General features: G+C 42.2%; 1 protein-coding gene and 1 long non-coding RNA gene across 2 annotated transcripts in view; both read right to left on the bottom strand.

Annotated features, from left to right (window-relative positions):
• LOC134968788 (cocaine esterase-like) overlaps positions 1-21110 on the bottom strand; it is a 196756-nt gene that overhangs the window by 73304 nt on the left and 102342 nt on the right. The gene's annotated exons all lie outside the window — the stretch shown is intronic.
• LOC134970245 (uncharacterized) lies at positions 10696-11456 on the bottom strand. Its single transcript, XR_010189742.1, has 3 exons — positions 11392-11456; positions 11075-11179; positions 10696-10821 (listed from the first exon to the last, which is right to left on the bottom strand). It is a non-coding gene; the product is annotated as an uncharacterized LOC134970245 (long non-coding RNA).

The raw sequence follows: 21110 nt of genomic DNA, 5'->3' as shown, positions 1-21110 counted from the left end.
GTAATCAACGCTGAAATTGTACAACTGAAACTGGACGTTGGATTAAGACTAACGTATGATCCATTTGCACGCGTTGTAACATGTGACAGTAAACTGTTGTATCAAATCCACGCCGGTTCTAAGCTGACCTGGATACTGGGTTTACAACCTAAAACTAATATTTCTAAACCATGCGCCGACATCAAAGGCGGCCAATATACGATGTACGTGTACACAGACATTATCGAACACCAACGGGTCGGGGATAGTTATGTACCGCTACTTCGCACTGTTGAAATGAAGGGTTATAACAATGAGGTTGTCACAATACGATACGAGAAACCCGATTACGTACCATTGTGCAAAACACATTTTGACACGATAGCCATAGAGATAAAGAACGACCAAAACGAGAACATGGCATTTAAGTTTGGGAAAGCGATCGTGAAGCTACACTTCAGGCGCCGCAAAACTGAATTTTATTAACTAAGCAGAATGGTCGCTGTAAAAAATTATGGCGATCCGGGACTCTATGCGCAATATTATAAATCTCAAGCCGGTAATGGATTACCAGGTTTTCACGGCAGCGCATACATGTACGGCTGCGGTTTAGGCGGTATTTTTCGAAGTCTTTTCAGAAAAGCTGTTCCTCTTTTTTCCGGAGAGGTTTAGAGTTGGCTAAACCGCATATGAAGACAGCGGTTCGTAATATAGCGAAAGATGTTATCGGGCAAGCCACAACGGCCGTTGTGAATAAGATACACGAGGCGAACCAAGCAAAGCAAGACGGTTCAGGACTAATATATACAAGAAAAGGCGTGTCTAAAAGAAAACGGAAGCGTATGATAACGCTTCCGCCTTGGGACATACCCTTTTTAAATAAAAAACAGAGACGACGCAACTCAAAGAAGAAGAGAAAGCCGAAGAGTGCCGTTGGTGATATTTTTTAAACATGTCTTTCATACACCACGAATCCGTTGAATGTGCAAAAACAGAGCTGGATCTTTTTGACGTGCCCCCGACACAAACTAGCATAGAGAAAAGTCTATACGTCGAAGTTCAACCTTTACCGGCGTTATCCGACACAGCTCCGCTTGAATTTTATATAGCAGCCAGCGGTGAACACTACTACGATCTGAACAATACGCTGTTGTACGTGACATGTAAGATCGGACGAACCGATAACACGCCGATACCGCAAGGTGCGCGGGTCGCGCTTATTAATTACCCAATAGCGACTTTATTCAACCAAGTGGATGTAACTTTGGGCGACAGGCTCATATCACAATCCAACAATCTTTACGCATACCGCGCGTACATTGAGACTATATTAAATTACAGCTCGGACGCATTGTCAACAAAACACACAACAGGACTATTTTACAAAGATGTGGATGGTGAATTTAACAACACGGCGCTGGACGGCCCGAATACGGGATTCAAAAAACGAGCAGGCGCAACAGCGCAGAGTCGCACTGTTGAACTGCTAGGCCCGCTTCACTGCGACCTCTTCCATCAACATAAACTAATTTTAAACGCCGTGGATCTGAAGATTAAACTAACCAGAAACAAAGACGCATTCTGCTTAATGTCGTCTGAGGCGGATGCCTTTAAAATACAGATCACAGCTGCATCCCTGTTCGTGAAAAGAGTTCAGGTCTCACCGGCCGTGCGGATTGGGCACGCGCAGGCTCTGTTAAACGGTAACGCGAAATACGCGATTGACCGCGTTGGGATGAAAATCTACAGCGTACCAACAGGCAGTAGAGTATTTAATCTAGAAAATTTATTTTTAGGACAAGTGCCGAAAACAGTTATAGCAGGTTTCGTGGATAACGAATCATTTTCAGGAATCCATAACCGGAACCCTCTGTGCTTTGAACATAAAAATGTAAGTTTTGCGTCCCTTTATCTGGATGGAACGCCGCACCCCGCCAAGCCATTTCAACCCGACTTTGAAAGCGGTAATGCTGTAAGAGAGTATATGTCACTCATACAGATCACAAATAAGCAGAAATCTGACAATGGTATACTGATTGACCGCGAAGAGTACCTCAGGGGCTACACGCTATTTGCTTTTGACCTTTCACCAGAACAGGAGTGTGGAGAACACCTTTCCCTGATAAGAACAGGCAATCTACGTGCCGAATTCCGCTTTGCAGCCGCGTTGGACCGGACAGTCAATGTGATAATATACGCTCTATTTGATAACATCATCGAGATTAATCAAAGGCGCGATGTGCTGTACGATTATCTATAAATGAAATAAACTAACACTACGCTGCTGAAAAAATGAACACATTACAGATAAACTGTATTCTGTACGCCGTGCAAAGCACAAGGCATATTTTTAAAGGAACGTATCCGTGCGATATGTTGCCGGTCAGTAAACTGTCGCAATATCCCTGCGCGTTTGTAATCAATACGCATAGCAGCGGGCAGCCGGGTGAGCACTGGTTGGCCGCTTATTTTAACGAAAAGCGTGAATGTTACTTTTTTGATTCTTACGGGTTAGCCCCTGACAGCCCCCTATTCCCAAAGGCAATAATACATTTTTTAAACTTGAATTCAAAAAGTGTTTATCACCAAAATATGCAGTTGCAAAATTTTAACAGTACCGTTTGCGGTCAATATTGCATATACTTTATATTTTACATGTGTAAAAAATACAAATATGTGGATGTACTGGCCCGTTTTAGTGATGACACAAAACGTAATGATTGTTTTGTTTCAAATTTTGTAAGACGACTCCCAAGAAGCCATTGTCTGAGTCATTATGCATATAGATATATACAGAATTGTGTAACTTGTAACCAGCGTTGTGCGTGAAACGTTTTATGTACAACGTGTCATAACTTGACACGTTGTACATAAAACGTTTCACGCACAACGCTGTGTGTGAAGCGTGTTACGCACAACGTTGTATTGTTTGTGTAACTTGTAATCAACATTCTGTTTGATACGTTTTATGTACAACGCATCATATCTATGATGTTTTTCTAATAAACAACGTTGTTTATTAAACTTTATATCGTGTGCTTGAAATTTCTTCCGTTTACAGCAATAGAAACAAAGAACAAAACGTTGTTTTATAAAGCATAAGCATATTTTATTGATATATGTATATATATATATATATATATATATATATAACACGGTAAAGATGCATTTAAAACATTACATAAAATATTATTGACATAAGTTAAACATTGTGGCGCAAAATACCAACACAAAATACAGTGTATAAAAATAATATAAATTAGTTATATGTTATAGTTTCAGCCACTGTGAATCCTGAAATAGATTTACGGATCTTTTCCTAGGCAGTAAGTAACCGTGCGGTGTTGTTAAACCTGGGGGACTTAAAACATTTATTCGCCCTTTGTTAAGGGTTTGTAACGACATGGGCGATGTCACAGCGCCATCAGAGTCATCCTGCATCTCAGCTTTTAATCGTTCTAAACACATTCTATTCCCCGCATTGGCTATGACGGTTGAGGGAATATTCAATTCAGACATAGCCCGCATAAATTCAGGCCAACCATTCGGTATATTACGGATCGACACACCGTTACTTTGCGTGATGCTTCTTATTAAATCTAACATGTTGGAACCAGGCACAGTGACGCCTTTGTACAGAAACTCCCCTTTACTGTTCCAGTCTGTGATGTGTTTAGAGCGTGTCATTTTACTCAATAGTATTTCACAGTTTTTCTTATACCGGTCATTAACACCGCTCAAAAGCTCATGATAAACAGCATCGGGGGCAATAGGCTGTGTCGTATTATTTGATTCATCAACAGATTTTGCAACGGGTGATAAAAGAGCTAAAGTTGACATTTCACTATCAGCCTGCTTACTCAACACCAGGTATCTCTGCAACAACATTGTATATCGCTTTGCTTTTTCATATTCTGATAAATCATTATTCTGTAGTATTTTCACGATCTCTACATCTAGACCGTGCGTTGCTGTTTTACGTATGTCGTCGCTGTTCGTTTTATTATGTAAACGTTCTATCTGATTCTGAGGCACCAGATACATTTTCTCAGCGTACTCCATCAGCGATTAGACAATAGTCCTGTAATTAGCGGTATAGCAAAACCAAGCAGCGAGCCGATAAAACCACCCGACTGTTTAACCAGACTCTTCTTTTTTCCAATGGCACATTTCTTATTACAAAGTGATTTTATAAGCGCACGCTTCTTTTTAAGGTAGTTCAGCTGCCGTTGAGACAGCGGTATTTTGCCTTTAAGCGTGTTGAGCGCTATCTCACAAATAGCCGTGACTAAATCGTTTGAAGCGTTGGATAAAATAGCATTTCTTTGGATTGGTGTTGCTTTAATTAACGTTTTTAAAAGCACCCAATTACGTCTTATCCGCCCCGACATGTTCACCGTTGTTAGAATGGCAACAAATGACTAAAGGTTGTACTGTTATAGCTTTATAGAACCACGCTTCTTAATGACAAAAGCGACAGGCTTGTCTGGTGGGAATAAGCCGCTTCGTAAACGATAATCGTCAAGAGCGTTGTTTCTTAAATCAACCAGCAAATACCCATAAGGGGCAGCCGTTGCGGATTCATAGGATTCGAGAAAAAAACGATGTTTCGATGGGTACATTTGTCTAGCCAGAATGCCCACCTGCATTTTATCCCTGGGGTTTTTGAACAGGACCATATATTTTGTGTTTAAATGTATAGTTCTGCTCTTTTTACCTTGACAAAATATGTTTTGGACAAGGTACAGGATACTGAGATTACGATGATGTACATACTTTGTGAAAGCCTTCTCAACCTCAGAATTATTACTTGCCGCGTCCATCAAATCATCAATCACTGTTAAATTAACCTTATCAGGGGGAAAAAGTTGATCATCGCTAAAAGACTCTGGTAACCCCTCTATAAAGCGCGTACCGGGGTAATCACGCAGAAGTTGGTCGTATATAGGTTGCCAACAGGTGTAAAACCAAACAACATTATCAGGTACATGAGTCATATGTGTTGCAGCGTGTTGCAACAGCGTTTTGACAAAATAACTTTTACCCGAATTGGACGGCCCCGCTAAAATACATGAGAAAGGGTGCTGAAATCTGGTGTCCGTCTTAATAGCCGAACGGCAGTGTTGTGAAGTTGTCCGTAAGAGACCGTTTAGTATAAACACACCTTTGCGTCTTCTGCAAAGTACGCGTCTCTGTCTGCCAGCACTTTTTCACACGTACTATACCGGGTTGACGGATCACAACCTTTTTCTGGTCATCGCCTTCGGGGTTTAAAGGATAATCTAAGACCAGTTCTTTCAGGCTGTCAAAGTTAACGTGCTGCGCATTATCAACATTGAGCGTTATACCTTTAACTTTTAAACAGGTCTTTCCGTTGTTTAGTCGATAGCCGTATGACTTGGGACCGGCTGAGACAAATTCTGTTATATGGGTGCCTGTGGGCAGTTCGCTGGTCAACTCACCTAAATAATCACCCAATGGCGGGCTCCAGTCGCCGGGTCTACTGACAAAAATTACAGAATCGGTGTCGTGATAAAGACATCTATCTTGTAATCTATACAGTAGTTTGTACAGTTCAACACGTGCATAAGCAGTTGTAAAGATGGCTATAGTTACATTTGAAATTGCACCCCTGGTGTAATGGTCTTTGGCATACTTCCAATTTACCATAACTGTATCATCGTCAATAAAATCCAAAGCGGACACGTCATAGTACGGTAAGAACGCGTATTCAAAAAGCTTGTCGGGGTCGGTCACTAGACACGTATTGGGCATGTTGCTACGTTGACCAAATTTACCCCATAAGGAATTTAAAAACAATTTTGAAATTTGTCTTTTAGCGGGGTTGATTTCTATGTGTTCGGGTCGTAAAGACAAGCCTTCATTTTTTTGATAGGCGTCTATATACTCTTGGCGTTTCTCGGCGTCTGTACACCATTCGGGATAACCAGAGGCCTCTTGTTTATCCCTGAGGTGCGTTTTAATGTAGCCTGAAAACAATTTGTCAGATCTCTCATCAAAATGCCACACCTCATAGATTTTACATACCTTGTACCCCATTTCTACAGCCAAGTTTAGTTCCACGGTACACCATGTACCGATGAGCGCACGTTTTTCTGAATCATGAACGCACGGCTCAGTCTGTCCAGGCTCAGCGCATGTGCGACATAATGGAAACATTAACTTGCCGCTCATTTTAACTGGCAGAACCGGAAAGAATAGGCCACGAGGTGGGTAAACTTTAACCCTGGCAAAACCGAAATACTTTGTGACATCACCAAAGTCCTTATAAATAATGCGTGGGTGCTGTATAGGATACGTTTTGGTTTTATTAACATACGGATAGAGGCTGGTGAAATCAAAATAGTGTATTTTTTCATCACAGCCTGTTTTGTGATACAGCTTTATGGCGTTTGTGCGCCCGCCATAAAGCGCATCACGTGGCTCCAAGGGTTCGGGTAAATCTTTACCCTTCAGAAAAGCCTGTAGATCCGCATCAGAATCTAGCATAGACTTCCATTCACAACCCCAGATTTCACGTATCTGAAATCCACAACGTTTAAGGTAGTGCAACTTTACCTGCGTCTTGTGGTGTAATTGACCGTAGGTCGTTTTAGTCAGTTTGTTTTTATCATCGGCGTTGTAACAAGCACCACAGCCGTGGTAAAAACAACCTTGGAATTCAAATGCAGTGGGTGTTCCGTTAATCACGGCATAACCATCCAGGCTGTATTTACCAACTTTCTTCTCACCCCCTTGTAAAGCGTGTCTTATACTCACCCCTTCTTTGTGTTCTATGTACATTAACCACTGTATGGCGGGCGTTGAGTAACGCTTCTGCGTCTTGTGATAGTTATCACCCGGTACAAGCGCCAGTGTCTTTTCCTGTAAAAATTTACACCGGTACATGGCCATGCATACGCTCGCCAACGTAACTAATTGAAAAGCCTCGATGTGACGTTTAACCACAACCTTTTTTTTTTTCTTTGTTATTAGAAACTCCTGTTCTGTCATGGCTATAACAGCAGATCTGAAAGCATCACAAGCTTTTTGTAATATTTTCACATCGTCTTTACAATATCGCACGAGCTCTTTTTGAAAGTTAAACGGTTTGTGTACACACTGTTTATACCAAGCTGTAAACTCAGATAATTCATCAGGCATCATGTATTGTGGACCAAAATACTCTATTGACGGCATAGTTCCTATGTAATTTTGGTTATCAGCTGTGTTAAAAAAATGTGGGAAATAACCTTTGGTACCGTCAAACCCCATCGCCTTTGGTAACTTGCTAAGCCGCATGGGTAAAAAATTTAAAGAGTCGATAAATCTTATCTTCAAATCTTTTACCGTGATGCACATTATGTTGCCGCCTCTAGATAATAATTCAATCTTTAATTTCTCCTTAATCAGCTGGCGCAGCACAAAATATGCATCATAGCGACCTGCATTATGGGCTATGAATGTGTAATGCTCAAATTTTGGTTTCATGAATGTCTTTACAAAGTCTTCGATACATGCAACACCCTTAAACTCCCAGTCTTTCTCCCCCATTAATGTTAAAGCGTAACAGTAGTTTGGTATGTGCACACCTGTCTCCTGCATACACTCAAAATCATAAAAGATGTATTTCTTTGTGGGCTCTTCCGGCTTGATGGTTTGTATATAGCACAAATGGTTCGAAAAACCATCAACGAACACCTTACAAATGGGACACTTTAGGCCTCGGCAGTTATGATCTGTTCGCCTGTAGAGACAACACTTGTCACAATATACATGTTCAAGACAGGATATTTTGTGATCAAGAGCTAAAGCTTTGTGTAGCTCTAAACACTCGTTTGATCGACAAAATACCCTACACAACGAACACCTTAAAGCCGTCACACCATCGTCAATACAATCCGGCCTGTGACAAGCCTTACAAAAGAAAAGACAATCGTGATTATTTTTATGATGGTAAGCGCTATGACAACGGATGCAATAATATCGGGCTCCAAGAAACGCTTTGATATCGAGTATCCCATAAAAGTGACAATCGTGATATAGCACAAACAGCGTGTCTTTGTAACGACTGTCCGTACTGTAGTATTTCCAATCATTTTGACTATAATAGAGGAGATTGATTGAGACATTTAAATAATTTTCAAAAATTGCAACATCGCTAAAGCTGACCGCTTTATCAAGCGGCAGATTCAAAGCTTTATGTAGTTGGATCGCTCTCTCCTGTATTACATGATCATCGGCATTGTTACCTTTATCCAGAAGTTTACAGACGCTAGCGGCCAAACACAGGTTATTACCTATGCGTCTGAAGTCATAGAGATATCTCTTTCTTTTATTTATTATTAAACTTTGGGGCAGGCGTTGTAAACTACGCCCAGTCAAGCCAGACCCTGATCTGTTTCTAAAAATACTGATCACAAATCTTAAGCCTGTGGATAATAAGAATTCAGCGTTACTTTGAAGCGTGTTTGTAATCTGATTCAAAAAACTGGCAGCGTCTAATGTTTCTTGCGGCTTACGATGCGAATAGATGGCATTGTGTAACCCACCCCCCTCCAATCTAAGCTGAACGCGGTCGGCCGGATCCACGCCCGCAAGGACACCATCGAGCATGGCCTGTATAGCCGTATGAATGGCTCGAACCCCCTCTACAAATGATGTAACCCTGTCCAAATTAACAAACCGATAGTGACTGTGGTACTCAACGGCTCTGAAATGCGGTCGTTGTCGTTCATAACTGTTAATTGCCTCTAAGTATACATGTTGCCGACCTTCGTCATTACCGGGTGACTCAACACTGTCTGCATCATCATATATGGGGCTTGCATTGCGCTCAATATTGTCAGCCTGTGATTCGTCATTCGGTAATGCTTGGGGTGGCGATTGATCTATATCTACATACATTGCACTCTGCGTACCGCCTACCACATGTTCCCTGTGCCGCTTGCGCTTTCTCAATCTGGTTAATGTTGTTACAGCCTGTTTCACCTTTGCGCGTCGGAATAACTGTGAGATCTTGTATGTTAAACAAGGTTTAATTCGTGGTTTTTTTTTTTTTTTACAGGCATTTAAATTTAAAACACGTTTCAAACCATTGCCTAGCATGCCTAGTCACGGATCAGTTTCATTTATTTCTGCAAAATGATGTATGTTGGCTTTAATAAATTCAGTTGTCTTAACCGACCGATCTATGTATTTTGACATGACATTCATATACGTCTCAACAACTTCTTTAACAATGTCTTGTTTACATTTACTACCGTGGCACACACCTTTAATGTGTTTTAACAAGTATCCGGCTTTTACGCCCATGTTCTCAACATCTTCCCGTATCTTACCCAACAACGCGTAAAATTGTATTTCAGCGTCTTGGCCTAATTGTTCTGAATTTTGACATTCATCAACTATGTCGGGCGCTAGCCCTCGCGCCGGTACACAAGCATCATCCGATGCGTGTACCAGGGCTGTCGTTGTAAAAATATTGGGCATTGATGTTACACAATCAACCGTTGTAGTATCACCAGGTATTCCTGCAACGGCTGATAATACTTCATCAGAACTATTCTGCGGATCTTGTGTCGTTGACTCTACACAGTTTGTAATAAGCTCTTGCCCATTTATGTCATCAATATCTGATATCACAGGATTACCAGCTATGTGTCTTGTTTCTGTTTCAGAGCAATCCTGTGTATCGGTAATAGTAATGACATCGGCTTGCGACATTTGCTTAACATTACTTCTTGAGTCAATATTTGATAACAAACCAATGCCTGCTATGTGCCTTGTTTCTGTTTCAGAACAAACCTGTGTATCTGGAATTGTGATTACAGCGGATTGCGACAATTGCTTAACATTACTTCTTGAGAGACGCGATGCCCTCTTAACCTTTACAGTCTTTGTATTACCAGCGACATCCCGGTCTGCAGTGTTAAACGCTGTGTGTTTTGATGTTACAGCATCATCATTACTTACGCATGATACAGTTTGTAACGCGATCCTTCTCCGTTGCGGCTTATCATTTTCGGAATATAACAATTTTCTTTTCAGATCTGTAAATGTTGAATTATGACTTCTCTCATTCGTTCTTGGTCGAGCAGGCTTTCGTTTGTTCGGGACGATACAGCCGTTATGCACAGCCATAACTGATGACCTAGCAACGCCCTTATGTACAATTGCCGGCGTTACGAATTGATGGTTCTCCGCTTCAGCGGCGGTTGTGCGTTTTGATATTTTCCCGCTTGTACTAGGCCTGTGTATCTGCGCGCATGTATCACTGACTGTTGGTATCAAAGGAGCATAGCGTCTTGCTACAGCGTCATCTGTAATACATATATTATAAAATAAATATAAACGACTCTGCATGTAAATCAGTATTTAAATCACCGCATAACAATATACCATATAACAGTGTTTGATTACACACCTGCTGCTGCGAATTGATGGCTTTCCGTTTCAGCGGCGGTTGTGCGTTTTGATATTTTCCCGCTTGTACTAAGACGGTGTATTTGCGCTACTGTATCACTGCCTGTTGGTATCGTCGGCGCATATCTCCTTGCTACAGCGTCATCTGTAATACATATATTATAAAATAAATATAAAAGCATCTGCCTGTAAATCAGTATTTAAATAACCGCATAACAATATACCATATAACAGTGTTTGATTACACACCTGCTTTATATTCGAATGTTTTAGCACGACCCCCTGTCGCGTGTGGGAAAAACTGTTGCTCATCAACAACATTGCTGTTCTGTATAGAGGTGTTGTGACAATAATCAGGTTTGTTCAATATATCCCGTAGAATACCATCAGCCGTCGCATCATCCATTTTTGTGGCATCTTTAGCCGGTGAAAAAATGAAAAAAAAAAAAATAAATTAAAAAAAAAATATTACATACGGTATAAAATTAGAATAACATGAAAAAGCGATTCATTACTGAGAATATAAAGTGTGTACAGTTGACAACAAATCAGCACAACTGTACAAGGTTTATTTTTAATTCTTTAGCCGTGGAAAAAAAAATAAATAAAAAATAAATAAATAAATAAATAAAATAAAATAAAAAATAAATAAAGATATCATGTTACTCACAATCTGGCGCCAATTCCAAAATATTATTAAAATCCGGTATAGCGCTGAAGTCTAAGCCAAAGGGACTATCAACAGACAAATCGAAATTCTCTGTATTTGTGATTACTGTCAAATCGGGGGAAATAAAAATGAGAAAATAATAATTATTTAATAATTACTATTTAATAATTACTTATCAATGTATCCAGACTGTTGTACGTTCATACTATTTAAACTTTTAAAAATGAACAAATTGTAGACCTTGACTATAATTTTATACTATTTAAACTTGAAATATAAATAAAAACGCGTCAATGTCATTTATAGACATAGCTTACTTTGAGAGGTTTGATAACTTGGCAAAGCATCATCATCATCATCATCAGAAGAAGATCTGTTTCTAACCATGAAAGCGTTTTTGCTGTTGATGTTCTGCATTGTCTGTCTCTGAACCAATAATGAAAATGAGAGACGGTTAATATCTATCAAACGAATTAGTTGAAATAATGTGTTGGCGCATTCCCAAAATGAACCACTAGATGTCGCTATTACCACATATTTAAATAACCTTCAGACAGTCACATTATTAAAAGCCGGCGGCGCATTCCCAAAATGAACCACTAGATGTCGCTATTACCACATATTTAAATAACCTTCAGACAGTCACATTAATTAAAAGCTATATGTTCTATGTGTTACAATGCATCGCTAAACAGCAACATCAATGTGGGTATACCCACAAAAAGAAGTAGTAAAAACGTAGCATTTCACATACGAGTTCATACTGCGCTTTGCAACTGTCCAATAGGTTTGAAATATTAACATATTATACATGTATGCCTAAAAACAAAGGATGCAAACCGGCGGCGCATTCCCAAAATGAACCACTAGATGTCGCTATTACCACATATTTAAATAACCTTCAGACAGTCACATTAATTAAAAGCTATATGTTCTATGTGTTACATTGCATCGCTAAACAGCAACATCAATGTGGGTATACCCACAAAAAGAAGTAGTAAAAACGTAGCATTTCACATATGAGTTCATACTGCGCTTTGCAACTGTCCAATAGGTTTGAAATATTAACATATTATACATGTATGCCTAAAAACAAAGGATGCAATGGCAGGGCAGAATCGTGTAACAGTGTGTATATCGTGGCATAGAGACCACATATTTAAACAGCCTTCAGAGCCATATTTGTAAAATAAAAAAATAAATAAATAAAAAATAAAAAATAAAAAAAATGCAATATGTATAAATATAATAATAACAATAATAATAATAATAATAATAATAATAATAATTATGATAATAATAATAATAATAATAATAATAACAACACTTACCATTATAACTTCAAGTGTGTATAGCGGTGCAGCTTCAGTTGAAATTTCTTCTCAGTGCACATCAGTGATGTGTCCTGTTCTTATAACACTGGCTGTGAGCCATATGGCCCCCACCAACCTGTGGTACGCCGTCCCACATTTCCAAGATGCTTGGGGCGGGACTTTTAAATATATAAACTCTAGTCTATAATTTAGTAATTGTGATAATTATTTTCAGTTACAATAAAGATATAATCTTTTAGCTGTTTCTTAAATGTCATACACAGCGCATCAAACGCATACCAAATACATTTATATTATATATACAGAAGAAAAAAAAAAAAAGAAAAAAAAAAAAAAATCCTGAGTGGTCTAAACTACTTGTATAGATTGAATGGAAGTCATTCCAAATGGGTATATCTTATACTGTAGAATATGAGGCTCATAAAAAGCTCATAAATTATTTAATAATAAAATTAATTCATAAAAGCATTATACAGAAGTTCTTATGAACTAATGTACATGAATACAAAATTATTTTATGATTCCATAAATATACACTGGCTTACTGATTTGTAGCTAAAATTACAAAAAATATTGTCTAAAATTACTTTCAGGTTGTGTGTATAAGGCGCACAGGCAATATAAATGCATTCTGTGCATAGCTTTAGGACCCATCACCATGATATCTCATTATGGTATGTAATTAATCCAAAAGATGGAAAAATCCGATTTGAGTCAACACATAACCCTGTAGGTGGTGCTAATGTTCCTCTACAGAGATAACAATCGAAAATGGTCATGGTCAAATTGTACATCGTGCTTCTGAGGGGGTTTCTGTGACATTTAAAATGACCTTTTAAATTAGTGACATGTGTGATGAACCCTTGCTTCTAAGAAATGGTCATGGTCAAATTGTACATCGTGCTTCTGAGGGGTTTCTGTGACATTTAAAATGACCTTTTAAATTAGTGACATGTGTGATGAACCCTTGCTTCTAAGAAATGGTCATGGTCAAATTGTACATCGTGCTTCTGAGGGGTTTCTGTGACATTTAAAATGACCTTTTAAATTAGTGACATGTGTGATGAACCCTTGCTTCTAAGAAATGGTCATGGTCAAATTGTACATCGTGCTTCTGCGGGGTTTCTGTGACATTTAAAATGACCTTTTAAATTAGTACCATGTGTGCCAAGCTTGATGTTTCAACTGCTGGAATGTGTGATGCTTGAATGTGTACAGCCTAATCCATGTGAAATAAGACGGTCTGTAACTACCTGGTTTTAACACTGTGTAATATGCATCTTTCATCCGCCTGATTTGACGCGCCGCGTTGCGTGACATTCTGCGACTGGTGTTGCGCGACACTCTGTGACTGGTGTTACGCAACAATTTTTAATACGGTTTAATATCGAACACTATCAATTTATATAAAATTTTATATTAAGCGATATAAAACACTATCATTTAATATTAAAAGGGGGCGGGTCCTAGGAGAAGTGGGTGTGGTACCTGTCAAGTTTGACAGAAAGGTTGACTTTATCTACTACCACTAGCCATGAGCATAGGCCAGGGCCTCAGCCGTTCCTTGCCACTCCGTGTCGTAAATGGCATATTGGCAAGTTTACGCTTCTCATCAGACGCTTTCAATTTTGATTTTTTGATCATTTTACTGAACTTTTGTTTTTTGGATTTTACATGCTCTCTACTATGACATTGGGCATCGGCCTTGGCAGACGACGTTGATGGCATTTCATAGTCTCGGCCATGACTAGTTGCAGCAGCTTCAGCACGAGGTGGAAGTGGATCTTGATCTTTCCCTATTTTAACCTCCACATTTTTGTTCTCCATTTTTTAATGTGTGGAATTATATGCCAGTGTCAATAGCAATGGCCTACTACTATATATATTGCGCACAACTAAAATGCACCACAGGTATAGAATGTAGATAGATAGTATACTTAATGACGACACAGAGTTAGGTACAGCAGTGGTCTTCCGTACCGTACTCATATATATATATATATATATACAGTCCATAACAGCCGGCACTCCAACTCTGCAGCAGCAACAAGTCTCCGTGCAACAGTGTAAAATCACATGCACTCCTCCTAGAATCACGGCACTGGAGACAGTTTGTATAGAAGCAACTGACTTGTTTTAGGGTAAACGCACGTTTTGGAGCTTCAGCTCCGTCCTCAGTACCTTACAAGATCAACAAATATATATATATATATATATATATATATATATATACTGGTGGTCACTGTGTCAGCAAACTGCAAAACTAAAATGCACCACAGGTATAGAATGTAGATGATTGGTATACTTAATGACGACACAGAGGTAGGTACAGCAGTGGCCTTCCGTACCGTACTGCTATATATAGTATAGTGGTGGTCACTGTGTCAGCAAACTGCAAAACTAAAATGCACCACAGGTATAGAATGTAGATAGATAGTACACTTAATGACGACACAGAGGTAGGTACAGCCGTGGCCTTCCGTACCATACTGCTATATATAGTATACTGGTGGTCACTGTGTCAGCAAACTGCAAAACTAAAATGCACCACAGGTATAGAATGTAGATGGATAGTATACTTAATGATGACACAGAGGTAGATACAGCAGTGGCCTTCCGTACCGTACTGCTATATATAGTATACTGGTGGTCACTGTGTCAGCAAACTGCAAAACTAAAATGCACCAAAGGTATAGAATGTAGATGGATAGTGTCAGGAATCGACTCACCAAGCTGACATCCGTCCGCCGCTGCGGACTCCGTCCTGGCTCCCTGCGGTCACCTGTCGTCTGTGTCCCTGCCATGGGACACCATCACGGTCCTGGGAGCGCTCCTGTGACAGCGGGCGTGTAGCGCGCCGCGTTCCCGCTGGGCCGCGGCGTGGGCGCCGCCATGACAGTTTACAACAGCCAGCATACAGCGGCCAATCCGGTGCTTGGCCGCACCCACTTTCCCTCACTCACCCAATGCCTGTGAACCAAGGGGTACATAAGAGACTGCAGGATCAGTCTGCAGGCATCCTGGACTTTGTGTCACTCCTGCGACCCATGTGAAAGGATCTGTTCCTGTTTCTTCCGTGTTCCTGGCTCTCTACCTAAAGACTTGTACTCCTGGTTATCTGCACAGCTCCGTGGAACTTCAAGGCCCAGCAATACCTGCAATCTCCAAACAGGCTTCACACCCATCACCACCTTGTGTGCTTCAGCCTTGCAGTTGAGACTGACTCCAGGTGTGTTCCATTCCTCCACCTGTGATACAGCTTGCTGCTGTCAGTGCTTCATCACCTGCACTGTGGATAGTCAGACTCCTGCCTCTGCTACCAGGTTTGCCATTCAACATCTCACTGCCAAAGTTTCATGTTTTAAACCTGCACTGGTTTCCAAACCAGAATCATCTTTACAAGCACTTGTTCATCTGTTATCATCTTACCGGTTATTATTTCTCCAGTCATCTTTCATTCTGTTGCCATAGACTTTCAGCTATTACGCTGTGTGATTGACATTTACATTTGTTATTATTATTTCTGCTGCCATTCTGTTTAATCATCTGCTAAATAAATATCATTGCGCTCATGCGCAGGAACGTTATCCAGCCTCCTCGTTTTCTCCCATCTACCTCCACTGACCCACTAGCGCCCCCTCCGGGGACACAGCCAAAACACAATCTGACAGATAGTATACTTAATGACGACACAGAGGTAGGTACAGCAGTGGCCTTCCGTACTGTACTGCTATATATTATATACTGGTGGTCACTGGTCAGCAAAACTCTGCACTGTACTCCTCCTATATAATATTAATTATACTGGTGGTCCCCAGTCCCCACAATAAAGCAGCACACTGAGCACAGATATGGAGTGTTTTTCAGGCAGACAACGTATACTGGTGGTCACTGTCAGCAAAACTCTGCACTGTACTCCTGCTATATAATACAGCTGCTCCCCAGTCCCCACAATTAAGCAGTGTGAGCACAGATATATATGCAGCACACTGAGCACAGATATGGAGCGTTTTTTTTTCAGGCAGAGAACGGATAACTGGTGCTCACTGATCAGCAAAACTCTGCACTGTACTCCTCCTATAGTATACAGTTGCTCCCCAGTCCTCCCCACAATTAATTAAGCAATAATGCACAATCAAGTTCAACAATAACGGAGAGGACGCCAGCCATGTCCTCTCCCTAACATTTCCAATGCACGAGTGAAAATGTCGGCGACGCGCGGCTGCTTATATAGAATCCGAATCTCGCGAGAATCCGACAGCGGGATGATGACGTTCGGGCGCGCTCGGGTTAGCCGAGCAAGGCGGGAAGGTTCGAACCTGCCTCGGACCCGTGTAAAATGGGTGAAGTTCGGGGGGGTTCGGTTTCCGAGAAACCAAACCCGCTCATCACTAATATATATACAAACTAGGGTCTCAATTTCTGCTGATAAGGTACCTGTCCACGCTGCTACAGCGTTATAAACCCATGCCGACACAATCGCCGGTCTGAGTAGTGTACCAGAATGTGCACGCTATCTGCAGGATCCCTGAGGATAGCTGTTACGTCAGGGCTACCTTTTGGGCAAACGTGACACCCTAGGGGAAGATTCCCATCGTATCCTGGACCTAGTAGGGAAAGGATATACCCTGAGAATTCTTTGTGGGAAATTGCAGTCTCTTGTCTGGAGATTCCTGCTCTTTTTCATCATGAGAGGACGGAAATTTACCTCAGCTTTCTTCCCCTTAAACATGTGTACCCTTGTGTCAGGGACAGATTAGTCATCAGTGATATGCAAATCATCTTTTATTACAATAATCATATATTGAATACTTTTCTGCCATTTTGGCTGTAACTTTGCATTTTCGTAGTCGACACTGGAGTCACACGCCATGTCGATATCAGTGTCTATTATTTTGGATAGTGATCATTGAGAGACTCTGAAGGTCTCTGCGACATAGGGACAGACATGGGTAGATTCCCTGTCTGTTCTTTAATCTTTTGTGCAATAAATTCACCTTAGCACTTAATTACACATATCCAAACAGGTGTCGGCGTTGTCGACGGAGACACCCTCACACACCCATTTGCTCCATCTCCTCCTTAGGGGAGCCTTTTACCTCAGACATGTCGACACACAAGTACCGACACAACACACACTCAGGGGATGCTCATCTGAAGACAATTCCCCCATAAGGCCCTTTGGAGAGACAGACAGAGAGTAGGCCAGCACACACCCCAGCGCTATTAACCCAGGAATAACACAGTAACTTAATGTTAACCCAGTAGCTGCTGTTTTTAATAAGATTTAACTCACCGGTAAATCTATTTCTCATAGTCCATAGTGGATGCTGGGACTCCGTAAGGACCATGGGGATTAGCGGTTCCGCTGGAGACTGGGCACAGCTAAAGAAAGCTTTAGGACTACCTGGTGTGCACTGGCTCCTCCACTAATAACTATAAACAAGTATTGCAGACAATCCGCACTTGGGATGGGCGCCCAGCATCCACTACGGACTACGAGAAATAGATTTACCGGTGAGTAAAATTTGATTTTCTCTGACGTCCTAAGTGGATGCTGGGACTCCGTAAGGACCATGGGGATTATACCAAAGCTCCCAAACGGGCGGGAGAGTGCGGATGACTCTGCAGCACCTAATGAGCAACCTCTAGGTCCTCCTCAGCCAGGGTATCAAACTTGCAGACTCTTGCAAAAGTGTTTGAACCCGACCAAGTAACAGCTCGGCAAATATTGTAAAGCCGAGACCCCTTGGGCAGCCGCCCAAGAAGAGCCCCTTTCCTCGTGGAATGGGCTTTTACAGATTTAGAGTGCGGCAGTCCAGCCGCAGCATGTGCAAGTTGAATCATACTACAGATCCAGCGAGCAATAGTCTGCTTAGAAGCAGGAGCACCCAGCTTGTTGGGTGCATACAGGATAAATAGCGAGTCAGTTTTTCTGACTCCAGCCGTCCTGGAAACATATACTTTTCAGGGCTCTGACTACGTCCAGTAACTTGGAATCCTCCAAGTCCCAAGTAGCCGCAGGCACTACAATAGGTTGGTTCACATGAAAAACTGATACCACCTTAGGAAGGAATTGGGAACGAGTCCTCAATTCCGCCTTAGCCATATAAAATACAGATAAGGGCTTTTGTATGACAAAGCCGCCAATTCTGATACACGCCTGGCCGACGCCAAGGCCCACAGCATGACCACTTTCCACGTGAGGTATTGTAGCTCCACGGATTTAAGTGGCTCAACCCAAGGCGACTTCAGGAAATCCAACACCACGTTGAGATCCCACGGTGCCACTTGAGGCACAAACGGGGGCTGACTATGCAGCACTCCCTTAACAAAAGTCTGAACTTCAGGCAGTGAAGCTAGTTCTATTTTGGAAGAAATCGACAGAGCCGAAATCTGGACCTTAATGGAACTCAATTTTAGGCCCATAGTCATCTCTGACTGTAGGAAGTGCAGAAATCGACCTACCTGAAATTTCTCCTCTGGGGCCTTCCTGGCCTCAAAGCACGCAACATATTTCCGCCATATGCGGTGATAATGGTTTGTGTTCACTTCTGTCCTAGCTTTAAATAGTGTAGGGATAACTTCCTCCGGAATGCCCTTTTCCTTCAGGATCCGGCGTTCAACCGCCAGGCCGTCAAACGCAGCCGCGGTACGTCTTGGAACAGACAGGCCCCCTGCTGCAGCAGGTCCTGTCTGAGCGGCAGAGGCCATGGGTCCTCTGAGATCATCTCTTGGAGTTCCGGGTACCAAGCTCTTTTTGGCCAACCCGGAACAATGAGTATAGGCCCTCATTCCGAGTTGTTCGCTCGCAAGGCGATTTTAGCAGTATTGCACACGCTAAGCCGCTGCCTACTGGGAGTGAATCTTAGCTTCTTAAAATTGCGAACGAAAGATTCGCAACATTGCGATAAGACATCTCGTAGCAGTTTCTGAGTAGCTTCAGACTTACTCGGCATCTGCGATCAGTTCAGTGCTTGTCGTTCCTGGTTTGACGTCACAAACACACCCAGCGTTTGCCCAGACACTCCTCTGTTTCTCCAGCCACTCCCGCGTTTTTCCCGGAAACTGTAGCGTTTTTTCCGACACGCCCATAAAATGGCCTGTTTCCGCCCAGAAACACCCATTTCCTGTCAATCACATTACGATCGCCTGAGCGATGAAAAAGCCGTGAGTAAAATACCTAACTTCTTAGCAAATTTACTTGGCGCAGTCGCAGTGCGGACATTGCGCATGCGCACTAAGCGGAAAATCGCTGCGATGCGATGAAATTTACCGAGCGAACGACTTGGAATGACCTCCATAGTTCTTACTCCTCTCCTTCGTATTATTCTCATTACCCTGGGTAAGAGAGGCAGAGAAGGGAACACATACACCAACTGGTACACCCACGGTGTTACCAGAGCGTCAACAGCTATCGCCTGAGGGTCCCTTGACCTGGCGCAATATTCTTGTAGCTGTTTGTTGAGGCGAAACGCCATTATGTCCACCTGTGGCCTTTCCCAACAGTGTATAATCATTTGGAAGACTTCTGGATGAAGTCCCCACTCTCCCGGGTGGAGGTTGTGTCTTCTGAGAAAGTCTGCTTCTCAGTTGTCCACTCCGGGAATGAACACTGCTGACAGTGCTAACACATGATTTTCCGCCCATCGGAGAATCCTTGTGGCTTCTGCCATCGCCATCTTGCTTCTTGTGCCGCCCTGTCGGTTTACATGAGCGACAGCCGTGATGTTGTCTGACTGGATCAGCACCGGCCGGTGTTGAAGCAGGGGTCTAGCCTGACTTAGGGTATTGTAAATGGCCCTTAGTTCCAGAATATTTATGTGTAGGGAAGTCTCCTGACTTTTCCATAGCCTTGGAAGTTTCTTCCCTGTGTGACTGCCCCCCAGCCTCGCAGGCTGGCATCCGTGGTCACCAGGACCCAGTCCTTTATGCCGAATCTGCGGCCCCCTAGAAGATGAGCACTCTGCAGCCACCACAACAGCGACAACCTGGCCCTTGGAGACAGGGTTATCCGCCGATGCATCTGAAGATGCGACCCGGACCACTTGTCCCACAGATCCCACTGGTAGATCCTTGCATGTAACCTGGCGAAAGGAATTTCTTCGTAAGAAGCTACCATCTTTCCTAGGGCTCGCGTGCATTGATGCACCGACACCTCTATCTGTATTAGGAGGTCTCTGTTTAGAGACGACAACTCCTTGGACTTCTCCTCCAGGAGAAACCCTTTTTATCCTGTTCTGTGTCCAGAACCATACCCAGGAACAGTAGACGCATCGTAGGAACCAGCTGCGACTTTGGAATATTCAGAAACCAGCCGTGCTATTGTAGCACTTCCCGAGATAGTGCTACTCCGACGAACAACTGCTCCCTGGACCTCGCCTTTATAAGGAGATCGTCCAAGTACGGGATAATTATTTCGGCCATTACCTTGGTAAATACCCTCGGTGCCGGGGACAGACCAACGGCAACGTCTGGAATTGGTAATGACAATCCTGTACCACAATTTTGAGGTACTCCTGGTGAAGAGGGTAAATAGGGACACGCAGGTAAGCATCCTTGATGTCCAGTGATACCCTGAGATTCTCCAGGCTTGCAATAATCGCCCTGAGCGATTCCATTTTGAACTTGAACCTTCGTATATAAGTGTGCATGTCCAAGGCTTTCAATTTTAGAATGGGTCTCACCGAACCTTCTGGTTT

The sequence above is a fragment of the Pseudophryne corroboree genome, chromosome 11, assembly GCF_028390025.1.
Source record: "Pseudophryne corroboree isolate aPseCor3 chromosome 11, aPseCor3.hap2, whole genome shotgun sequence".
NCBI classification, from domain to species: domain Eukaryota; kingdom Metazoa; phylum Chordata; class Amphibia; order Anura; family Myobatrachidae; genus Pseudophryne; species Pseudophryne corroboree.
This window is presented reverse-complemented; position numbering and strand designations above follow the sequence as displayed.